This window comes from Lagopus muta, chromosome 2 (assembly GCF_023343835.1).
Source record: "Lagopus muta isolate bLagMut1 chromosome 2, bLagMut1 primary, whole genome shotgun sequence".
NCBI classification, from domain to species: Eukaryota; Metazoa; Chordata; class Aves; order Galliformes; family Phasianidae; genus Lagopus; species Lagopus muta.
Window position 1 is genome coordinate 79,797,142 of NC_064434.1, and position 20,329 is coordinate 79,817,470.

The 20,329-nt window shown below is 44.0% G+C and overlaps 1 long non-coding RNA gene across 2 annotated transcripts; it reads left to right on the top strand.

Moving 5' to 3' along the window:
* Positions 1-3,293: 3,293 nt before the first annotated feature.
* On the top strand, positions 3,294-18,343 carry LOC125689423 (uncharacterized). 2 transcript variants are annotated; one of them, XR_007375256.1, is made up of 5 exons: positions 3,294-3,461; positions 11,276-11,546; positions 13,820-14,220; positions 15,665-15,848; positions 16,266-18,343. It is a non-coding gene; the product is annotated as an uncharacterized LOC125689423 (long non-coding RNA). The 2 variants fall into 2 exon arrangements; XR_007375255.1 differs by lacking the exon at positions 16,266-18,343 and having other exon boundaries at positions 15,665-16,259.
* Positions 18,344-20,329: the final 1,986 nt, after the last annotated feature.

Genomic DNA, 20,329 nt, shown 5'->3' on the forward strand with positions numbered 1-20,329 from the left:
TTTGTGCCTAATGTCAGCCTTCTATATGCATCTGCATTGTGTCACAGTCACAAGGTGATCACTGTATAGGATAGATCGCTGCTGTGTTCCCTGAGTAACTATTCAGAATTTTTTCTTACCCTCATCACTTGACCTCAGACCTTGTTTACCGAACACCACTTAAGCTTTGGGTAGAGTGCAAACTGATTACATTTCCTCATGGGCTTTTCTGTGACACTTTCACTCTAAATCCGAGCAGTTCACAAATATGTAGAGATTTCCCCTTACTGCAGCTCTTGCGAAAAGAAGAAGGAGCTAGCACCACTTCCATTTTACTGAAGTGAAATGAGGACAGAGAGATTAGAGGAGCTGGGATCACTAACTGGCTATTCACTTTACAGTTACATGTTTGTTTTTCTTCTTCATTTTTTTAAGTGCACACTATATATGTTTAGACAATGGCATGTTATTAAAATCTACAGAGTGCAGAGGATTACTGTTGTGAAAGACAAAATTGCAGATATATAACAAAAACAATTGCTTTTGGCAAATGTAAGAGCTGAGCAATTACTGTGAGAAAAGGACAAGAAAACGAAAATTGTTGAGAGGACTGGGAGGGAGTGTGGAGAATGGTGTGTGGACGAGAAAGTCTAATGATGGGAAAAGTTCAGAGAATAAATAAGAGCACTTGAGAACATCCTTGGGCAAGACATGAAGTTGAGATGAGAGAGGAAAAACTGAGCAGCCTCTAGAATGCCCTTGTTAGTGAGCTTTGATGCTGAAGTCGCCCAAATTGGAGAGGGAATCAGGGAATGAGAGGGATTGTGGTATAGGGAACTTCTGCCAGGGTTTCTGCTGGGAATGCCCAGGATTCTTGAACCTCTAAGAGCTAGAGACTCCCATAATGTTACTCTGAAGGTACTTTGCTTGCAATGCAGATCACTTGGTACTTTTGCCAGTCTGACCCCAGGTGTCTGTAGCCTGGCAAACACAGCAGGAGCTATTGGCCAACTGTGAAAATGCTTAAGTGACAGCCGTAGGAGCAGGGCTAGGCAGCGTTCAGCTGCATTAATGAGCAGATAATCTCTTCTTCACCTCCAATTCCCTCCCTCATTTGCTACACACCCCTAGCTTGGCAGTCAAGGAGTCAGGGGTCCTGTGGAAAAATCCAACAAAGCTACGTGATCATGTCTTTAAGGGCTGTACTATAATGCACAGGCACAAGAAGGGGGAATTAATGTTGTATGGCAAGCCTCCAGACTAGCATTTCCTCACTCCACTGTGCAGTCATAATGTATCTTTTGTATAGTTCCCCATGTGCATAGGTTTTTAGGGGAATTGCAACAAATGACTTTCAATGTCTTGAATGCGCCTCTCTCTGTCACTGTGGTCTTGAGTGATGCATCCCATGCACCATGCTGCTTCCCTTCTCGTCTTGCCTCTTTCTCTCACCCACACCCCACCTCTCAGCTTGGAATGACACCTCATACTTTTTTCTCACTCTTAGCCTCCAACTCCTTCCATTTGTATCTCCATTTACCTTTCTGCCCCAGAAGACAGAATAGGTCCAGGTCTCTTTGAGCTGGAGATCACAGCAAACGGCAATGGTGGCAGCAGAAGTTGGTCCCACTGCCCTCATGTCCTTGTGAGGGGGCACATGGGTGCACCTCCACCTCCTGCAAGAGAAGACACAGAGCCAGGAGGGATGTCCTGGAATCCTTCAGGGAATACAGTGCTTGGCCTGCTTCTTCTGCTCACAGAATGCTAACACTGACTTTTCTGAGGCTTATGAGCTGGCCATGCAGGTGCAGTTTTAAGGAAGCTGCCAAAAGCACATTCTTGAGAGGAAGGCAGACCTTCATTTGGGTGCCAGCTCTGAAGCACAGGAGTCACACAACAGTAAGGCAGCTTCATGACAAAGGAAACAATGCATTTTTCTTCTTGTTGTCAGAAATAGCTGCACCACTTGAGGAGAAATGCAAAAACCAAAAATGAATAAAATAAATTAGCTTGAGGCAGACACCCAGCATAGGGATTTGCCAGCCATATCGTTAGTGTGACAGTTACAAGTATCTGATAACATACTTTTAATAATAATTATTAGACTACTTCAGCATTAGGTGAGACCACCTCTAGTGAAAGCATGTCACTTTTCTATTTTTAAAGATGTTTTTTCAATACTCAGCACAGCAAAAAATTTGCTGAAGAAGCACAGTGGTGGGGTGAGAAAGGTCCCGTGAGTAGCTGCTGCTGTTACACCATGAATGTGTCAGAGGACAGCGGGTGCCTCTCCACCAGTTGCTCTGCTGCTGGGTCCTGTTCCCTTCTCCCCTCTTGGCCCCACTTCCTGGGCACTCTGCCTTCTCACCCACTGCAGCTGCTCCCTCTGTGCCTGCCTTTTCCCTCAGGGCAGCTGCCCAATCAGCCTCCCAAGAAATCTCCTCCTTGCCTGTTCCACTGCTGGCTTAGGCTGATGCTGCCTTCCTTTCCCTTTCCCTCTACTGTCAGTGTACCTCACTGGTCTTTTGGAGAAGTCTCTCCCTTCCTAATCTTCTGTAAGATGCACGGGAGAGGGCCAAAATCTTAACTTCTGTCACCCTTCTCTGGAGCCAAGGCTGGATCAGTGGCCTAGTGACTTCAGTGGGACAATCCCAGTAAACGTCATCCAAGACTTGCTGTAGTCAGTTGACCAATGCCAACTTATACCAGCAGAAAACATGGTTTGTTGGCTTGGGTTTCAGAGTAGCTTGGCTGGTCTGCATCAGAGGGCAAGCCAAACCCTGATTCCAAATGAATGCAGAAATAGTCAGACACAACTGTGTACTCATTGAGGTCCCTTCCAACCCAGGCCATTCTGTGATTCTGTGATTCTGTGATACTTCCTCCTCTTTCATGTCATCCTCCTACTTCTTTCATCCCAGAAACATGTAAACATAGAGGGAGTAAGTGTGTACACAAATTTTCAGTTGTTGTGTGCACTGATTCTTGCTCTGTTTCATTTCTGGAAGATTCTGTTTGTCTCAGGAGATACAGCACACAATGCTTTACTGTGTTTGCATGAGCTGTTCCTGCTTGTTCCCATCATCAGTAGTGCATTTAATCTCAGCAGCATGTCTGTCATGATTTAATCATGTCCTGGGCCATCAGCTCTAGGCTCACAAAGTGTTCTTCTAGATTCAGAGGAAACTGCTGTCTGCCTTATTTATCACCCATGAGATGCTTGGGCAAATCAAGAAAATCACGTGCAAGACCTAGCATTGTTTTCTTCAGCAGTGCAAACACTCGTTCTCTTACTTCCGCTCTCTCTGTGTGCACTTCAGGCCTCTGCTCAGTCATGCAACAAGTTCAGTGAAGTTGGAGATTCATGAAATTGGAGACTGATTATATTCGTGAGTCTCTACCTGTGGCATCCATGAAGAACTTTGTTATGCTTAACAAGTCAAAAAATATGCAACGTGGATTAATATCATTACGTACTACAAGTGAGTAAACTTTTCTTGTTGTCACTCTGCCTTGGTTTTGTCTGGGAAGCTATAGGTTGTGAAAATCTCATTATGAATTATGGATAAAATATTTCTGAAAGCGAGAACATTACATTAACAATTTTAGTGTCAATATCTGTTAAAAATAAGAGATTTGTTGCTCTTTTCCCCTTCCCTTTCCCTTTCCTTTTCCTTTCCCTTTCCTTTTCCCATTTCCGTTCCAATTCCCATTCCCATTCCCATTCCCATTCCCTTTCCCCTCCCTTTCCCTTTCTCTATCCCTTTCCTTTCCCTTTCCTTTCACTTTCCCTTCCTTGCCTTTTACTTTTTTTTTTTTTTTTTAACTAAAACTTCATTTTGTTCAACTGAAACCTTTTACCGCTTACAATTTACAGTAAGTGTGTGCAGAAATAATTCCTGATACTCAGTGACAGCTCTGTCCCAGGCAATTATGTCCCGAGCAGACACTTTAATTTTTACAGGGTTTGTAGCATCTGTGTAGTGAAATGTTTTGGAACCTGTCCAATAAATATATCAAAGGTGTTCAGCCCCAGGCTTTCCCTGCCAAAGGAGATCTGAAAAACTTTATCTGCGCATCTAATCTGCTGAAGAATTTGGCTTCCACCAACTGAGTCAATATTTCAGTCCAAGTGGAAATTTTCTCTTTGAATGTTTCAGAGGCCATTTAAGGCTGAATCAACCATGCTCTCCTCCATAATTAGAAAGGAGCAAGCATCCCCTTCTGTTTTGCAAATACTGCCACTTACTGTCATGCAGTATCTCCACGGCCTTCCACTGCAAGGCTGGAGGAATGCTTTGGATCATCTAGATCCAAGTTTCCATGACATCTCCATCTTCATTTGGATTCCAGAAGTGCTTTGCTGTGACTGAGGTTTCACTCTCCTAGACACTGTTCAAAAGCATAATGAAAGACCATCTCAACTTCCATTACATTACAGATCAACAAAGGAAAATGAACTATGCCTGTTTCTGTTTCTGTGGAAGGAGTAAAGGTTCACTTACTGTCTCCTCAGTTGTCTTGTAGCCATTAAGTCATCCTTCCATCCAGTTTTATTTAGCTTGCTTTCCTAGAAAACTCTTCTTTCTTTCTTTGAGTCAATTATTATCAATGTTTTATGACTCAGGATTGTCCTGCAGGTTATCATTCCTTCCATTTCTTTCTGTGAACATAAATTTAAAAGGTAAGGCAGGACTGCAGACAACATCACATCTATCCCACTGGAGGAACCTCTGTTTTCTACTTCCAGCCCAGTGTACAGCTTGTTCATTACAAAATGAAGGGGTATCTTCTGGTTAATTGTTAGAGGGAACTAAGCTCTGGTAGTCTGCTATATGGATGCCCTGATATTTTAGATATTTTAGATATTTGATCTCTTTTCCTTGCTATTTGCTACAGCAATTTTCTTTCTGTTGGGAGATTCTTTCTTTCTTTACAACATTGCTTCTGTCTACTGAGTTCCCAGTCTGAGTTATTCTCCTATAGTCTTTGAAACTCCTAGTGGAAGCTATTGGAGTTACTGGAGACAGGCACTGCTGTCACAATCAATACTGGGGTGAACACCTTGTCCTATGTGATCTCCACCCTTCAAAGTGACAAAGTCTTGGTTCCTTTCTTCTTCCTTTGTTTCGTAACTATACATGACAGGATTCTTGGCTGCTTTAAATGAATGTAACTTCACCAAAATCAATGGATATCAATTTATATCATTCAGCAATCTAAGTAGGTCACTCTGAAAGTAATACCTACCAATTTATTTCCATGGAAACTACAACAGATCCACAGAGCACAATAACACTATTTGATAGAGCACATTCTCAGGTACAAAACATTACTTTTCAACATAGTCACTATCATTAGCTCTGCACTTTCTCCGGTGATGAACAAGAGCCTACGTGCTGCACTCATCAAAATCTGCACCAGCAGAGATAACCCACTGTTGCACAGCTGATACAACAGCATCGTTGCTAGGAAAATGTTACCTGCACAGTCCAACTTTCACTGTTTGGTCACCATAAACATTCAGCAAGCATCAACGAGCACCATATTTTCCCTCATGGAGGAATTTGATGACACGCCTTTGCTTCATGAAAACTTCCATGCCAGACAGTGTTTTGTCAGACTGCCCTTCTGCTGCCATCTGTCACATGGTGACAAAATGTAAGGGAATATTGACAGGAAGGTTCAACCTCTATGGCCGTACCACCAACACACACCTCTGACATCACGGGCCAACGTAGTAACACAGGAGGCATTACTTTTGGAGAAGCCCCTGTAATGTAATGTCACTAAGGAGGGAATCAGTCATATGTTGAACTAAAAAACACTACTTTCTGAAATGTGCTAGATTTCTTTTTGTTTCATTTTGTTATTCTTATTTTTCCCAGTGTCTCCTCTCCTTTCTAAGTAACCAGGAACAAAGTAAAAATCAATAGCTGAAGAACTGCTGCCACTTTTTTTCCTACTCATGGTATAATTTGCTGATTTAATAATTTCACAGATCTTCCTTTGTCACTCCTAAGCTTCAGAGCTTCTTGCAATGGTTATACCAGCCTGATGTCTATTTAAACTGAGTGGCTTCCCACTGAATAACATTGGACGGGCTCATCAAATCCTGAAAAACAACTTTTCCTTCTGCAACAGCGTGCAACAGTAACTATGTTTTGAACCAAGAGCTGATGTGACTCAATAAGCCACAGGATCAGGGCACAGATGCTCCTTGTGGAAGGGAGGGCAGAGATGGACACTTCATAGGTAGTGGCTCTCCTACTAGACAGAAGGCTGAGGAAGCAGAGAGATAGCCTGATGGGAAAGGCAGCAGAGAGGAGGTCATATTGCCTCCTACCACCACGTATTTACCATTCTCTGAATCAACATTCCCCTTCCGTGGTTCCAAAATTAAGCCACAGCTTTAAACTTGAAATGTTTAAAGAAAGGAGGGGGGAAAAAGTGTCTGGGCCATTCTTCAAAAGCCCTGTGTAAACACTGGGTGACCCGTTCCTTGTTCTTTTCCTAACCTGGCTGAACTCTGGAAGCAAGCAATAAACAGCAAAGGTTAATTAAATCCATTTCTAAGTTTAACACCCGTGGCTCCCCACCCTGTCCTAACCAGACTTTGGGGGTTGTGTGTTATGGGCAAATATAACCTGGTTTGAATTCCAAAACATGATTTCAAGCTTCCTTTAGAGACAAAGAAAACTGATTTCTATATGCTGAAATGAGTCATTCAAGACAGGGAACCTAATTAGGGTTGCAGCAGCAGCAGCTAATTTCCCCACCAAAAAGAAATTTTGTGCACTAAAGAATGAAGTGCTAGTTCCGGGCAGCAGCACCAGGCACTCAGTGTAATTATAATTTATATGGCCCTCACTGCTGCGGTAGTTAAGTACTTGACAAGAACCAAGGGATTTGCTCCGAGGTAGGGAAAAGTTTTCTCTTTTACAACCAGGGAACCACAGTGCAGAGAGATGAAACAGCATGCCTCTGACTGTTGAGTGGATCTGGCCAGTCTGGACTCTGGCTGCCCTAGACCATCACTAATTCTTTCAGCAGGAGCTGCAAACTTTGCTTTCACCTTAGCCTTTGCCCTGCTCACAGCCCTGGGAAATCTTGATCCTCCTTTCAAGCAGGTCAGTGAAGGGAAGGAGCAGTCTTCCCTCAGCAGTAGGGCCAGATATACCCAGCTCCAAACCAAGACTGAGTCACTCTGTTCACAACATAAAACTGGGAAATATTCCATAGATTTCAGAGGTGAAGAGCTCAGTCTTCAGTTTTCAAAGGATGTCAGTCTGCTTTAGCTGTACCTTTCCTCGTTTTGGGGAACTCATACCTGATCCAGAGCTGTCACCATTCTGATGCTTCACCAGAACACCAGGTACCCAAACAGGTATAGATGTGAGTAACCCTAAGAACTCCCTGGCTTGCAAACTACACAACAATTATACTATTTTTGTGACTCCATTAATAGTATAATTTAAAGTTTTCCTTTGAGTCCAGGAAGAACATCAGTTCTTGCTAATGTTAGGGAGGGGAGAAGACATACTGCTTTGCTTCAACAAAAATCTCTTCTGTAGAAAAGCAAACGTCAGGCAGGAAACCTACAGTGGAAAATCTTTTTCTTTTTTTCAAACTGAGACATTTTGGGTTTTGTGCTGGGTACTCAATACCAGAATCCCTTGGAGGCCAACAGAAGCTGCAGCCTTTGCCACTGCCTATGAACTACATTTTGAGCCAAGTGGGAAAAGGCCAAATCCACTTAGGAGTGGGGCTGAAATGCCTATGAAACCAGGCCCTGGCCCCAGTCTCTTCTTCTGGTATGAGAGAGATGAGAGGGGGGCTGGTTTCCTGCTCTACCAGGAGTGCTGGTTCATCCCAGAGACATGCAACTGCTGGGTGGTTTGGCACAGCACAGAGGCTTCATCCAGCCAAAGAGCTTAGCACTGCTGGAGACTTTTCTCGGGGCCCCAAATCTGCTTTCTTTCAGTCTTGGGGGCTTTGTTCAGTTTTGGAGGTCAGCCTAGTGCAGGCTGAGCAGCTAGATAGGGTTTCACTTTCACCATAAGAGGATATCTTTGTCGTAGGAAGCTCTTACAATAACTCTGTAAACATGAATGAACATGTTTCCCTGATAATGTCAAGTGAAAAATCCCATATTTTTCTCTTTCTTAATGAGCAAGGCTTGCCCTTCAGTGTCTCTGACCTGGAGCACATGTTATTACTGTCGGGTGACAGTGCTGTAATCCCATTCTTGTACTTGATTTATGGAGGCAGGGCTCGGGGCTGCATCAGGTCAAGGCCCCGTTACGCTAGACACTGTACGAGCTCTTAATGAGGGAGTCAGGCTGTATCTCGGAAAGGATGGACAAGGACTGGGAGCAAAAATGAAGGCCCAGAAGCTGAACCTGGGGCAGGACAAACGTCTCCTGAACCCTGGAACGATATCCCAGCTGCTGACTTTGTTGCACTTAAAAAATTTTCCTGACTTTCTGCGGTCCTAGCTCTGGCGCCAGAAGATCTTTCTGTTTTGTAGCTGTTTCACCTAATGGGTCAAGCAGCAATTATTTGATGCACAGACACAATAGTGGGTTTAAGTGACACATATGAACTTGATTATGATTTCGTATGGGGAGACAACCACATCTGCTATGCTTCAGGCATGATTCAGGGGATGCTTTTTTCCAGCTCCTCAGGTTGGGAGTGCCTGTGTGAATGTAACCACAGTGACGCACAGAGCTGAAGAAAGGATGGGTCCAGCAATTAAATAGAGAAAGAAGAATGCCTTATTAATGACCTCAGGCAAGATGCTGATGAGCTCTGCGTGGTGCCCCAAAGGTTAGCACGAGCTGCCTCACGTGAACAGGAAACTGGGGCAGACAGCAGAGCATGTCTTTCACATTTAATGGGATCTCGTTCTCTCCAAGAGGAACAGCATGAAGCAAATGGACCATCCAGCACTGACTGCAGCTTGTGTGTGGTCTGTAACTATGTGTGCAATCCCATAAGGACACCTACTCAACAGATAGTTTCTATGAAGTGTTTTGGGCAAGGGGAGAGCAGCCATGCTGGAGACTGGTGGAAAGCAGCACCTCAGCAGCTTCCTGCCGTGTCAAGATGACGCTGGTCTGCAAATATTTCTTGGTGTGGGGACTGTGGTGCAGAAAAGGAGAAAGAGAAAGGGTTCCTCAAACTCACTCAAACATCCTCAAATACTAGCTGGAGATTACTGTCTTTCCCCTGCCCCATCCCCAACACAGATCACTTGGAAGACTCTCTCTGTCCTCTTGCCATGACAGAGGTCCCAAGTGCTGACCATTTCTGTCACCAACACAGAACGGGGAAGACCCTTGGTGAGGCCAAGTAGAAGCACTTCTCTCTGCTTTGGAATCAGACTATATTTTTGGGAAAGGAAGAGGACAGAGGGAGAAAGGAACAACAAATCCTCTTTTGCTCTGAGATGTGCACATGTGTTTTCTGATGGTTACCTTATTATAAGTTCTTCCATCTAACCCCTTTCACCATTCTCTAATAATTCCAATAAATGTCAGATCCGATCTCAGTTAATGAAATGTACACCTATTAAATGACCAAAGTGGAAAAATGGCCCACCCTGACTCCCTGCCTTGAGACCCAGCTGCAACGCCTGCTTTTTACCCTGCAATCAGATGATTTTACCAGGTCTCAGGAAATTTCTAGTAAAATAAACAAATTTTAAAAATCCTATGGGACTTCCAGCTTGCTTCATGAAGGAGCCCTGAGATGTTATTGAATACAAGGAGCCATTTGGTTCATGTGTGACTGCAAGCACTAACCAAAGGCAGCATAATGGGATAGGTATTTACAACATAACCATTATCTTATCAGAGCTTCAGGTATAGCTGTAAATAGCCTGTTCCAGCTGGGCAATCTGCTGAGTTAAATGGGTTCTACTTTTAGAAGCAGGAACTGGAGAACATGTCCCACTTAAATGCAGATTCACTTGCACCCAAGGGATGGAAACTCAAACAGCTGACCCTGGCCATGGAGGAGGTCCGTGTTCTGTGCAGTGTTGCTCCCTCCCTCTGACGCAGCAGGCTGAGCTCACACAGTTTGCACTGCTAGCACAAGTGCTCTGTTGACAGAGTCCTGTTTGCAGCTCACCAACCATAGAGAATTGCAGTTCCTTGGGTGGGAGGTGATTTTGCACAGTCAGACAAAAAGAAAGTCAAGGCTGAAGGTGGAAAAAGAGAGACTATTTTAGAAGAAGTGAGAATAAGAAAGGGAGAGGGCAGAGAAGGATTGAGGAAGGAGAACATGAAAAACGAGACTGGAGAAAGAACAAATGTTAAAGGACAAGCTTTGCCACTGTCTCCTTGGCTGTGACCTGCCTGAATGGGACAAAGTGTTTACTCTCTGCATGCTGCTATGCACTGAGTGCCAGGTAAAAAGACTGATCTTCCACACCCTGGCAGTATCTTTCTTGTGCAGTGTCAGCAGGAAACAAATCTGCTAAACCTAGACTCAGTCCCTGGGTTTCAAAGGAGACTTGTGAAGAATCAGAATTGGGTTGCATTAAGTTTGAAGTTGTCTAAAAATGGGAATTATTTCAAGGAAATGAAAGTAAGAAGTTTTTATCTCAGATGTGAGACATTTGCAGCCCATTCCAGCCTGATAGAGATTAAGTCTCCAGTCCTCCAGTAACATCCTGAAAACAACTCTACAAGAGAGTTGTCAGAAGATGCTATCCAAAATTTTGGTGGGCTAGGTGGATGAAACCAAATCTTGCTTATTATTGGATGTTTGGCATCAACTGGAGAGTGGGTGATTTGTGGTGACTGACCACAAGGGAAGGTGGAAGTGGACTTGAGTTGGCAAGTAATGCCAGAGGCTTAGGAGTCTAGAGTCAACCAGCCCCTGGAAGTGTTAAGTGTTAAGGAGTGAGCCAGGGGTACTGAATCTACTCACACAGGTATACCAGGGCACAAAAACTGAGCCAGGGTAAACAGAAAGCAGAGGACAGATTAATTTGCAATAAACATGGAAGCAGTTGCAACAGAAATCAATGTGCTTGATGAAGGCTATTTAGTTACAAGCTCTCAATAAAAGTATCCCATATCATGAAAAGTATGCAGCTTTTGGCAGTTTGCAAAGACATACAAAACCAAAGTGCATTTATGAACATATAGTTGGGAGCTTCCACTTATGTGTACACGATAAAGCTCAAGAAGAGGTAGCCCTGTGATACTGAGGTGAGACAGACACCATCAAATTCTGAAACAGTGTCATTATCAACAGAAACTTTTATACCCTTATATTACAGACTGTGAAGAGGAATGGATTGCAAACAGACATTAGGAGAAGGACTTGGTGTTGCTGGCTGATGAAAAGCTCAATTATGAGACAGTAATATGCATTTCAGTAGAGAAAAATGACTGTATCCTGGGCTGAATCAAAAGAAGTGTGAAGGACAGGCCAAAAGTGGTGATTCTCCTCTTCAACTCTGCTCTTGTGAGATCCCACCTACTGGATTCAGCTTTGAGCCCCTGCAGAAGAAGGAAATGGACCTACTGGAGTGAAACCAGAGGAAGATCGTGAGTATGATGAGAGGGTGGGAGCACCTCTCCTTTGAAGACAGGCTGAGAGAGTTGGGGTCCTTCAGCCTAGAGAAGATTCCAGACAGACCTTATTAGTGGTCTTCCAGCACTTAAAGGGGTCCTACAAGAAAGCTGGAGAGAAACATTTTACAAGGGTAGGCAGTGATAGGAGTAAGGTAATGACTTTGAACTGAAAGAGGGTAGATTTAGAGTAGATACAAGGAAGAAGTTATTCATGATGAGGGTGGTGAGGCCCTGGAACATTTTGCTCAGAGAAGATGTGAATGCCTCATCCCTGGAAGTGTTCAAGAGCAATTTGAACGGGGCTTTTAGTACCCCGGCTTAGTGGAAGGTGTTCCTGCTCATGGCAATGAGATTGCAACTAAACCTTCTCTAAGGCCCTTTCCAATATAAACTGTTCTCTGATTATATGATTCTATGTTAATCAAGACAAAATGGCAGTGCAGTCATACGCAGTCACACAGGACGGGAAGAGTCCATATTGCCAAGCTACATGGGATGTTTGCAGAAGAGCAGATGCTAATCAGGACATAGAGAGCAGAGGAAGCCCAAGGCACATGCATATCTGGGTTGAATCAAAGTTTACAATGCAGATGCATAACTTGTTCACCAAACAGATGCAGCATCTCTTTTTAAAGAGCTGGTGGGTGGCCCTAACTACTATGAGAGGGTTTGAAAACAACATAAATACTCTCGCTGATGGGAATACCCTAATGACAGTCAAACTACTTGTAAGAATTAAGTCCGACGAGGACAGAGAAGGCTGTTAGAGTTTACCTAAATTTTGGGCATTTGCTGAGCAAATAGGCACCAGCTGGGCAAAAACCAAACACCTCTTCACCAGTCTGAGATGATCTGAGTAGAATTAGAATTTGGTGAGCAGATGAGCAGGGTTGAAAATGGCTCATAGCTGGAAGCAGTAGTGAGGCTGTCATGCAATAGGAGGAAACAAAGATCTTTCTGGAAGGGGAAATGGGTCACCTATGAAATGCAGGCACATGGGAGGAAGGCATTTTAGGAGCTTAGACATAGTGGTGAGTGTCCTTCCATTGCTCATTTTGCTTTTTATATACGACAAGGACAAATTGTTGCTGTACCTTGTGGCAATGTCGCTTAAACAGCCAATGCCCACTGCCCAAAGCAGACACTTGGGATTTGATCTCATGGGAGCTGGTGAATGGGCTGTATTGAGGACATTATTTTTCCAGGACTTCCTATAGGTGGATGTACAAACCCAGATCTCTTCCACTACAGATATTCTGAGCAGGGGGTTTTCCTTTGGCAACAGTTTCCATTGGTGGCTTGCCTCTCAAGGGTCAGCCACAGAACAGGTTGGGCAGTCAGACATGGAAAACAGGAGGGCGAGAAGTCATCATTCAACTCCCTTATTCCTTTCCTGAGACTGGCAGGGCTGCCACCCATGCTCAGCTGCGCATCCTGAGTTCAGCCTTCAGCTTGTGCCTCTCAAGAGGGTCTGAGGAGGTTCCTTGGAGGATGTGCAGCTTGAACAAGGACATAAGGTAGGGCTGAAGAGAACATACAGGTGTGCCTGAGTATTTTGGAGTGATGTTACAGCTTTGATCTAGAGGCTGTCTGGAGTAGGAGAATCTCTTGCTCCTGTTTGAGAGATGGAATAAGCTATCTGCACAGAAGGCACTACAGGGAGAAGCATGAAGGTAATTCACAAAGGGTGGCTGAAGGATAAAAAGGGAACTGTGTTGTGAGGCCAGAATGACACGTGCATAAATAGTGGACGTCAGCACACAACACAGGCAGGTCCTTCACAGGGTAACACAGGGAGCTCTTTTAAACACACACGTACACGCACACACAAAAAGAACAATTTATGGTTGTGTCAGATTCACGTCTGGGCTTCTCATTAAAATTAATGAGGTAACGTCTCTGAGGCACTCTGAAACGGATGCAGCCTAGAGAGTGAAGGAAAGACCTCTATCGCTTTCAAATAGCTACTTAGCAAAACCAAGTGCAATTTTTATTTTCTATGACCACACATCAAACTCACCAAGAGCAGAGAACACTGTTTAAATTCATAAGCAATTGGCCTTTCTTCAGATATTTTTAATACAATGACCAAAATTAAGTGGCCAAACTCATTATGAAAACATAAAAAAATTAATCTGTCTGGAAGAGGTGCTAACCCAGTCCTATTTTGTATCATTTATGGAACTACATGGAGGTGAAGACTGGATTATTACAAATACTTTAATTAATTGATTTATTTTCTTTAGTCTACAGAATTAAAGAAATGAGAGAAGATGTAGTGGCAAAATGGTGTGCAACTGTCTGTCCCAAACTCTATCACAACCCTGGAAGTGGATATACAAGACCTCAGTCTTCCTATCCATCTGTTAAATGCAAATAACTGAGAAAATCCTACCCAGAATGAAAGTCCTACTCATTCCCCTTCTGTATGGGAACTGCTGAATCACGGCCTGAACCTCTGATTGATCATCTGAGGCGAGCAATGAGTCAGCCACAGAGCACAGGTGAATTGCCTTCACCTGTGCTGATGGAAGGGGTGAAGCCTGGCTGCACCTCTCCTAGACACATTTAAGAGCTGAATACCAGTGGGAAAGGGTCTTTTCTGGAGATCCCTCCTCTGGAGTTTTGCAGCAAGCTCAGGATACAGGTAAGCATTCTATCTATTCTCTTTTTGTTATTATAACCTGCTTAACCAAACTCTCTTGTTTATTTCATAGTTTCATAACATCTTTATATTCATTGATTATACACCTTCTTTCTCTTCAACCTGTGGCTAGTCTACAAAGAAAAGAACAGCTTTCCTAATCTGACAGATCTGCAGTGCACACCTTTATTACTTGACTGAAACTAATAACTTTTCCATGGCAGCCAAAATGGCTTATCAATATAAATCTATGCAACAAAATATTAAGTTCAGTTCTTATCTAAAAGATTTTGGTTCTGTTGTGGTGCCTCATGTTAAAGCTGCAGAGTTGATCACTTGCCTAGGAGATGCGAAACTTGAGGAATGCCTCTGCTGTGAACTTCAGAGGCATTTTGCTGCACTTTAGTTACATGAACACATACTGTATTTTGATACAACCATTGCCTGATTTGACTGAGGAGGAGGAAGCAATTGTGGGTTACCTGCGTTAAGTGGCCCCGATGCCATTAGTATGATGTTGCAGCAGGGAACATCCTGTAATAGAGGCAGAGGGATGCTGTGCTGGAGAAACAGATGTGCTCCTCCCTCTCTGGGCAGAGTTCATTCAGCCCAGACTTTGTTTGTCACTCACTACATGCCATATTTTTCGTGCAGACAGTGTTTGTGGCAGTGCTAAGCACGCACACCTGGAAAGGAAGTTAGTGGGAGCTGTATGCTGAGTGTATAAAATACTGAAAGCTTGCCAGCGGCTTTGGGAAACAGAAGCTCAAGTGCCTTCATTTTGGCACCCACAATTAGTGAGAAACATCAGGCAACTTTGACCTCTCTATTTTATTATATGTCTGAACCACCTCCTCTCCCATTGCACGCTATGGAGAAATAGGCATCAGTTTGATTTGAGGGTAAGGCCACAAGGAAACTCAGTAATAATGATTACAGGACAAAACAGGAAAGAAAAAAGGGAGGGGGAAAAAAAAAAAAGGGAGGAAAAAAAAAAAACAAAAAAAAAAACAAAAAAAAAAACAGTGGAAAACAGGCCTGCAGGCCATGCACTGGGTAGGGCAGGCAGCTAAGCAGAATAATTATGCCCAGAATCAAAACAGCTGAAAAAGAGTATGGGATCATGAATCTGAGTGCTGTATAGTGCCATATGCTCAAGGTTGTGCATGCAGATTGCAGATGCAATGTGAAGTCTGCAGGCCCCAGCTTCCGATGGGCAGGCTTCACTGGATGCATGTTTGCTTAATGTAGGTAGGTGCCTGTGTGCCAAGCACTAGGAGGATGTGGAGCAGACATCCAGTGCTGGAACATACCCCCTTTCCCACCAGCTGAACATCTCCCTCGTGTCTCCTCCTTGTCTTTCACACTGCTTGATTTATGAAGGTCCCCAGTCAGGATGCCCTGTTCTGTATTAAATAATTGGTCCTACCCCTCCTTGTGCCTACAGGTTGGCTTGTTGCCTGCTGTCTCAACCCCTTCGTTTTACTGCATGAAAGAAGCAGACTCTGAAGTTCATCCTGACTTTTCCTGTCCACATATATCAGGAAGTGTGAGATGACAGTCTTTTTTCTTTCTGCGTATTTTCAAAGACGGCACAGAGCCTCTTCAACATGATATATCAGTAATTTCATGTAAGCTAGAGAATTATCTTTTAATATATATCATCAGTATATTTAAGTTTCATTTTATATCAGTTTGATAAAATTAAACTGGGCCTGCTTTCTACAAGTGTCTTGGATGTTTTCCATTTCTGTAATTGTAACATCTACTTACTGCACGTTAAATAAGAGGCCTGGCAGAAGTCTATGCTACCCCTTGTTGTATGAATGTCACTGAACTTTCTTCAAGTTCTCCAACCTTATGCAGAGTTTAACAGTATCAAACACAGAGGAGACTACTGTCTTTTTGTTAATATCTCAAAACCAAAATAAATGCAATAATGCTTGAGGAAGGGAAGCATTTCCTGACTCCTAGCTCAAGTTGGTACAAATAAAATTGCTGGATTATAGGAAATGAAGAGCTAAAAGTGGTCCATCGCTCCATCCTAGGTCAACTGGTTCTCATCCTGTCTTCCTCCTCCTCAACCGAAAGTCTGTCTATCAAGGGTACCTTGTATGTCTGCAGAGCACCTGCCTTTCGTTCCCCATCAGAAAAATGTATTGGCTGTATGAATTTCTAGCTGACAGCAGTATCATCCCTGAGCTGTGAGAGCTGACAGCTCACAACAACAGCCATGCTGTTCTGTCAGGCTTGAGGATAACATTATCTCCATGACAGCTAATGATGTCATCCTAATTGTTGTTGATCCTCTTTCAGTCTTCTCACTGCTACCATCTTCAACTTTTCCTCTCCATCCTTCAGGTAGATGCAGCCACTTCTCCCATTTTTATTCAGTCCATCCTCTGGGTTCAGTTATTCACTACTTGTCCATTGTGAGCAAGGGCAGGAGGTGTCCACCTGTGGTCTCTGACCAGATCACAGCAGACAGTACCCACCTGCTGCAGTGCTTCTCCAAGACCGCACAAAGTGCAGGTGACAAACTGCCCTTAGGCTCCTCAGCCACAGCTGAATGTGTGGGACTGCTCATCCTCCTCAAGCACAGACCTGTTCTTCAGAAGCAAACTTCAAATCATTGAATCATAAAGGTTGGAAAAGACTTCTAAAGCCATCTAGTCCAACTGTGAACCCATCCACACCATGCCCGCTGACTATGTCCCCCAGAGCCACAACTACACCATTCTTGAACATCTCCAGGGTTAGTGACTGCACAACCTCCCTAGGTAGCCTATTCCAATATGTAATCACTCTTTCTGAGAAGCAGTTTTTCCTAATATCCAAATAATATCCTACATCCTTAAGGGATCCTCTCTTCAAACACTGCAAATTCTAAAGCCCTAAATCTGTTAGACTGCCCGCAGTTCCTCTGCTTTCAGGCAGGAGAGGTTGTTGGTGGGAGTGATGATGATGTGCCGTGGCTGGGAAGACTCACCCAGCTGCTCTGCTGGAAGAGATATGCAACCTGCTGGTGGGTGTTGAGGAGCAAGGTGCATGGTATTGCCAGGACGTGTCTGTTAGATCAGATGTTTCTGGGATGAGTTGTGCAAGAGCACGCTCAGTGGTCAGCAGAAGTCACGCGACACCAGCTGGATGGAGACATCCTGCCAGAACAATGAAGCACATGAAGGTTAGTGACTTTCTCAGGCCAGTGGCTGGGAGATATCCAAGGAATGCAATGGAAATATGACTCCGCTGGGATGCTGCCAGTGACTTAGGATCACATGCCTACATGATGCTTAATATGCCATGCAGTGCCTCTGGGCATCCGATGCCAAGCAAGAAGTTCATCCCTGTTGCTGGGCTCTGCACCATGTGGAATTCAGAGCAGGGAGCTGCAGCAGGCTGAGCAGCTCAAGCCCATCAACTGGGGCTCAACTGACATGTTGTGCTTCCTTTCTCCTAACCTTCCTGCAAGAGAGACCGTCTGGGCTGCTATCAGCTTTGTTAAATGCATCTTACCTGAGACTGACAGCACCCTCTTCCGTTCCTCCAGCAGTTCCTTTCCTATCATCAAAAGGCAGTGGGCGTGTTATCAGGCAGCAGTTTTGCTAAATCATAAGATTACCTCAACTCACATTTTAGAATGCATATTTTTAACCCTTGAAGCTCCAAAACCAATTTTAACAATTTGAAACACCTTAATTTCAGCATCAGAGTGAGTGACTTCCTCTCCTTCAAATGTATCCTGGAAATCCAAAATTTCTTTCCAGACTTGCATTTTTGGCTGCCTGAGAGGTGCTTTTTGAATGCTTGTGGGGGGAAAGGACAGCAAAGAAATTTCAATAGACAATGGATAACCTTTTCCATGATGAGGCTGTCCTGGAAAAATGCTTGCAAACACAGATAATAATTAAATATGGGGTAGGAGTAGCCTTTTGTTAGGCTGTGAATGACAGGTTGTTCTCCTGATGGCCCCAAGATGCTCAGGATCATGGAACTGTGCTGTGTAGCATGCAGAGACATGAGGTTCCCAGGGAAATGCTTCTAGTGGAAACTTTTGGACAGCTTTCCATAATTTATTTTTTTTGCAACGTCAAGGTATTAAAACATAAAATGAGCCAAAAAAGATTTGTTAGTTCTCTAGGATCACGATTCCTGGCTAGTTTTATGCCTCCATCAGCACTGTGGGGTCCAAACTCCTAAGGTTCCTTTCATAGCAGTAATGCAGATAAGAAACCTTGCCCAATTGGAGAGAGAGTAACATCCAGGAGAGCTGGTAGCCAAAGAAAAGACACGGGTGGCAAAAATACAAATAAAGACAGCAATTTTTATAGATGCGCAGTAGATGTCTTTCTAGATCTGTGGTAAGGAAAGTCTGCAAAGGAAATATTAATTACTGCAGAAAGAGTTAAATAAGCTCTGCCAGAGGCAGCAGAAAAGACCATGACAAAATGTTGTTGTTAGCTTCGACAGTCAACATGTCGTAAAAAGATCAGGGTGAAGTATTTGTAAAATTTTGAATGACAGAAGTCCACAAGGTGTGTCATTTTAAAATAGACACAGGAGCGCAAACAGAGCGCTGCACAAAGTTAACAGAGTTCACGGAAAGTAAATGGAATCAAATCCCATTGCACAATAGAAGGGCATCTAGAGCATGAGGTTCTGTCAGCTCGCCAATGATGTGAGAGTGGGTACGGTTCAGACAAAGAGGCCGTGCCCCACAGACATTTGTTCTGTGGATGCTGGGGCTGCATGGGCAGCCATCTCTAAAGTAAGGCAAGGAGAGGGGACAATTAAAGGAACAAAGGAAAATGTGCTTGACAAAACTCTTCCTGCAACATACCACGTGCAAGTTTTCTCAGGTTTGAGGGAGATCACTGCGCTCAGTCTCACTCCCTGCATTAATGCCTAGAAAATCTCTGCAAAGGTCCTGGTAGGCAAGAAGAAAAAATCAGGAAGCTCCATAGTGCTGGGAAGAGATGGAAAGGCGGGTTTTGGGGGTTTTTTTTTGGTCCAAGGGCCTAAAGAGAACCAAGGCTCTACCTAAATTTGAGATAACTGAATGCAATAACATCATGGATCTGCATCCCCCAGCTCGGGCTCCCATGATGCTAGCCTAGCAGGCAACTCCTCAGCCGTGGTGCAGATGTGTTGACTTCAGTGATGCGAGCGCTTGTCCACATGGGGTCACAATGAAGCTCTGTGAGGGACGTGCCAGCTCGCAGATCCCATCTGTTCAAAGCTGGGTACCTCCTATTGCTAAAATTATAATCTGGCTGTTAGTGAGCGAGCCTTGTGAATACAATAGGCAAGTATTTGGTTATCTCCTTCAGGCATTTTACCCCTTGTGTTTGGCAGGACCTCATGCATATTACTGCCATTGTTTTGGATGCACACTTTCTCACTGTTGGCAAGTTTTGCTGTAAACTCAAGAGGGAAGCAGGAAAGCCATTCTCAGATTCTACTTAGAAGAATTTTTAAAGGCCAGGACAAGCTGCTAGAGGGGAAATCTGTCAGAATGGGGATTTTTGATGCCAAAATTCAATACGAGAGGATGGAGGCTTTGATGTTGGCAAATCAGTTCTTGGTGCTCAGATGGATGGAACTACAAGAATACAAAGAATTATTATTAAACTAAACACTGGGTTATTCAGAGGCATAAAACAATGAATTACAAAGGAGAAGACCTCAAGTCTTCCTTGCAACAGCACACCAGTGAGTATGCTGGGAAGGCTGATGATTCTCCCAGCCAGGGAAAGGCTGATGCTGCTCACATGAGCGTTCCCAAGATCTCAAGCAATTTATCTGATATTCTGGATTTACAAGCCACCAACCAGTGAAAGGAACAGGACCTGTGTGAAGCTTCTTTGCTAAGCAAATGAACAAAGAATAAAGAAAAAGAGGAGCCAGCACAAAGATCCTCAGAGCATGTCTGAGGAAATCCATGTGCTGGTGTCACCCTCAGGCTTGTGAATGAGTGGGTCCCACGTGTTTCACTGACACCTCACAGCCCCCTGGGAGCCTTGCCAGGAGGATCCTGATATGCCCCAGGACCTGTCACCAGAAAGTGTTTCCCAGCCTCCACCAGAGGTAAATGGCTTTCTCCTCGCCACTG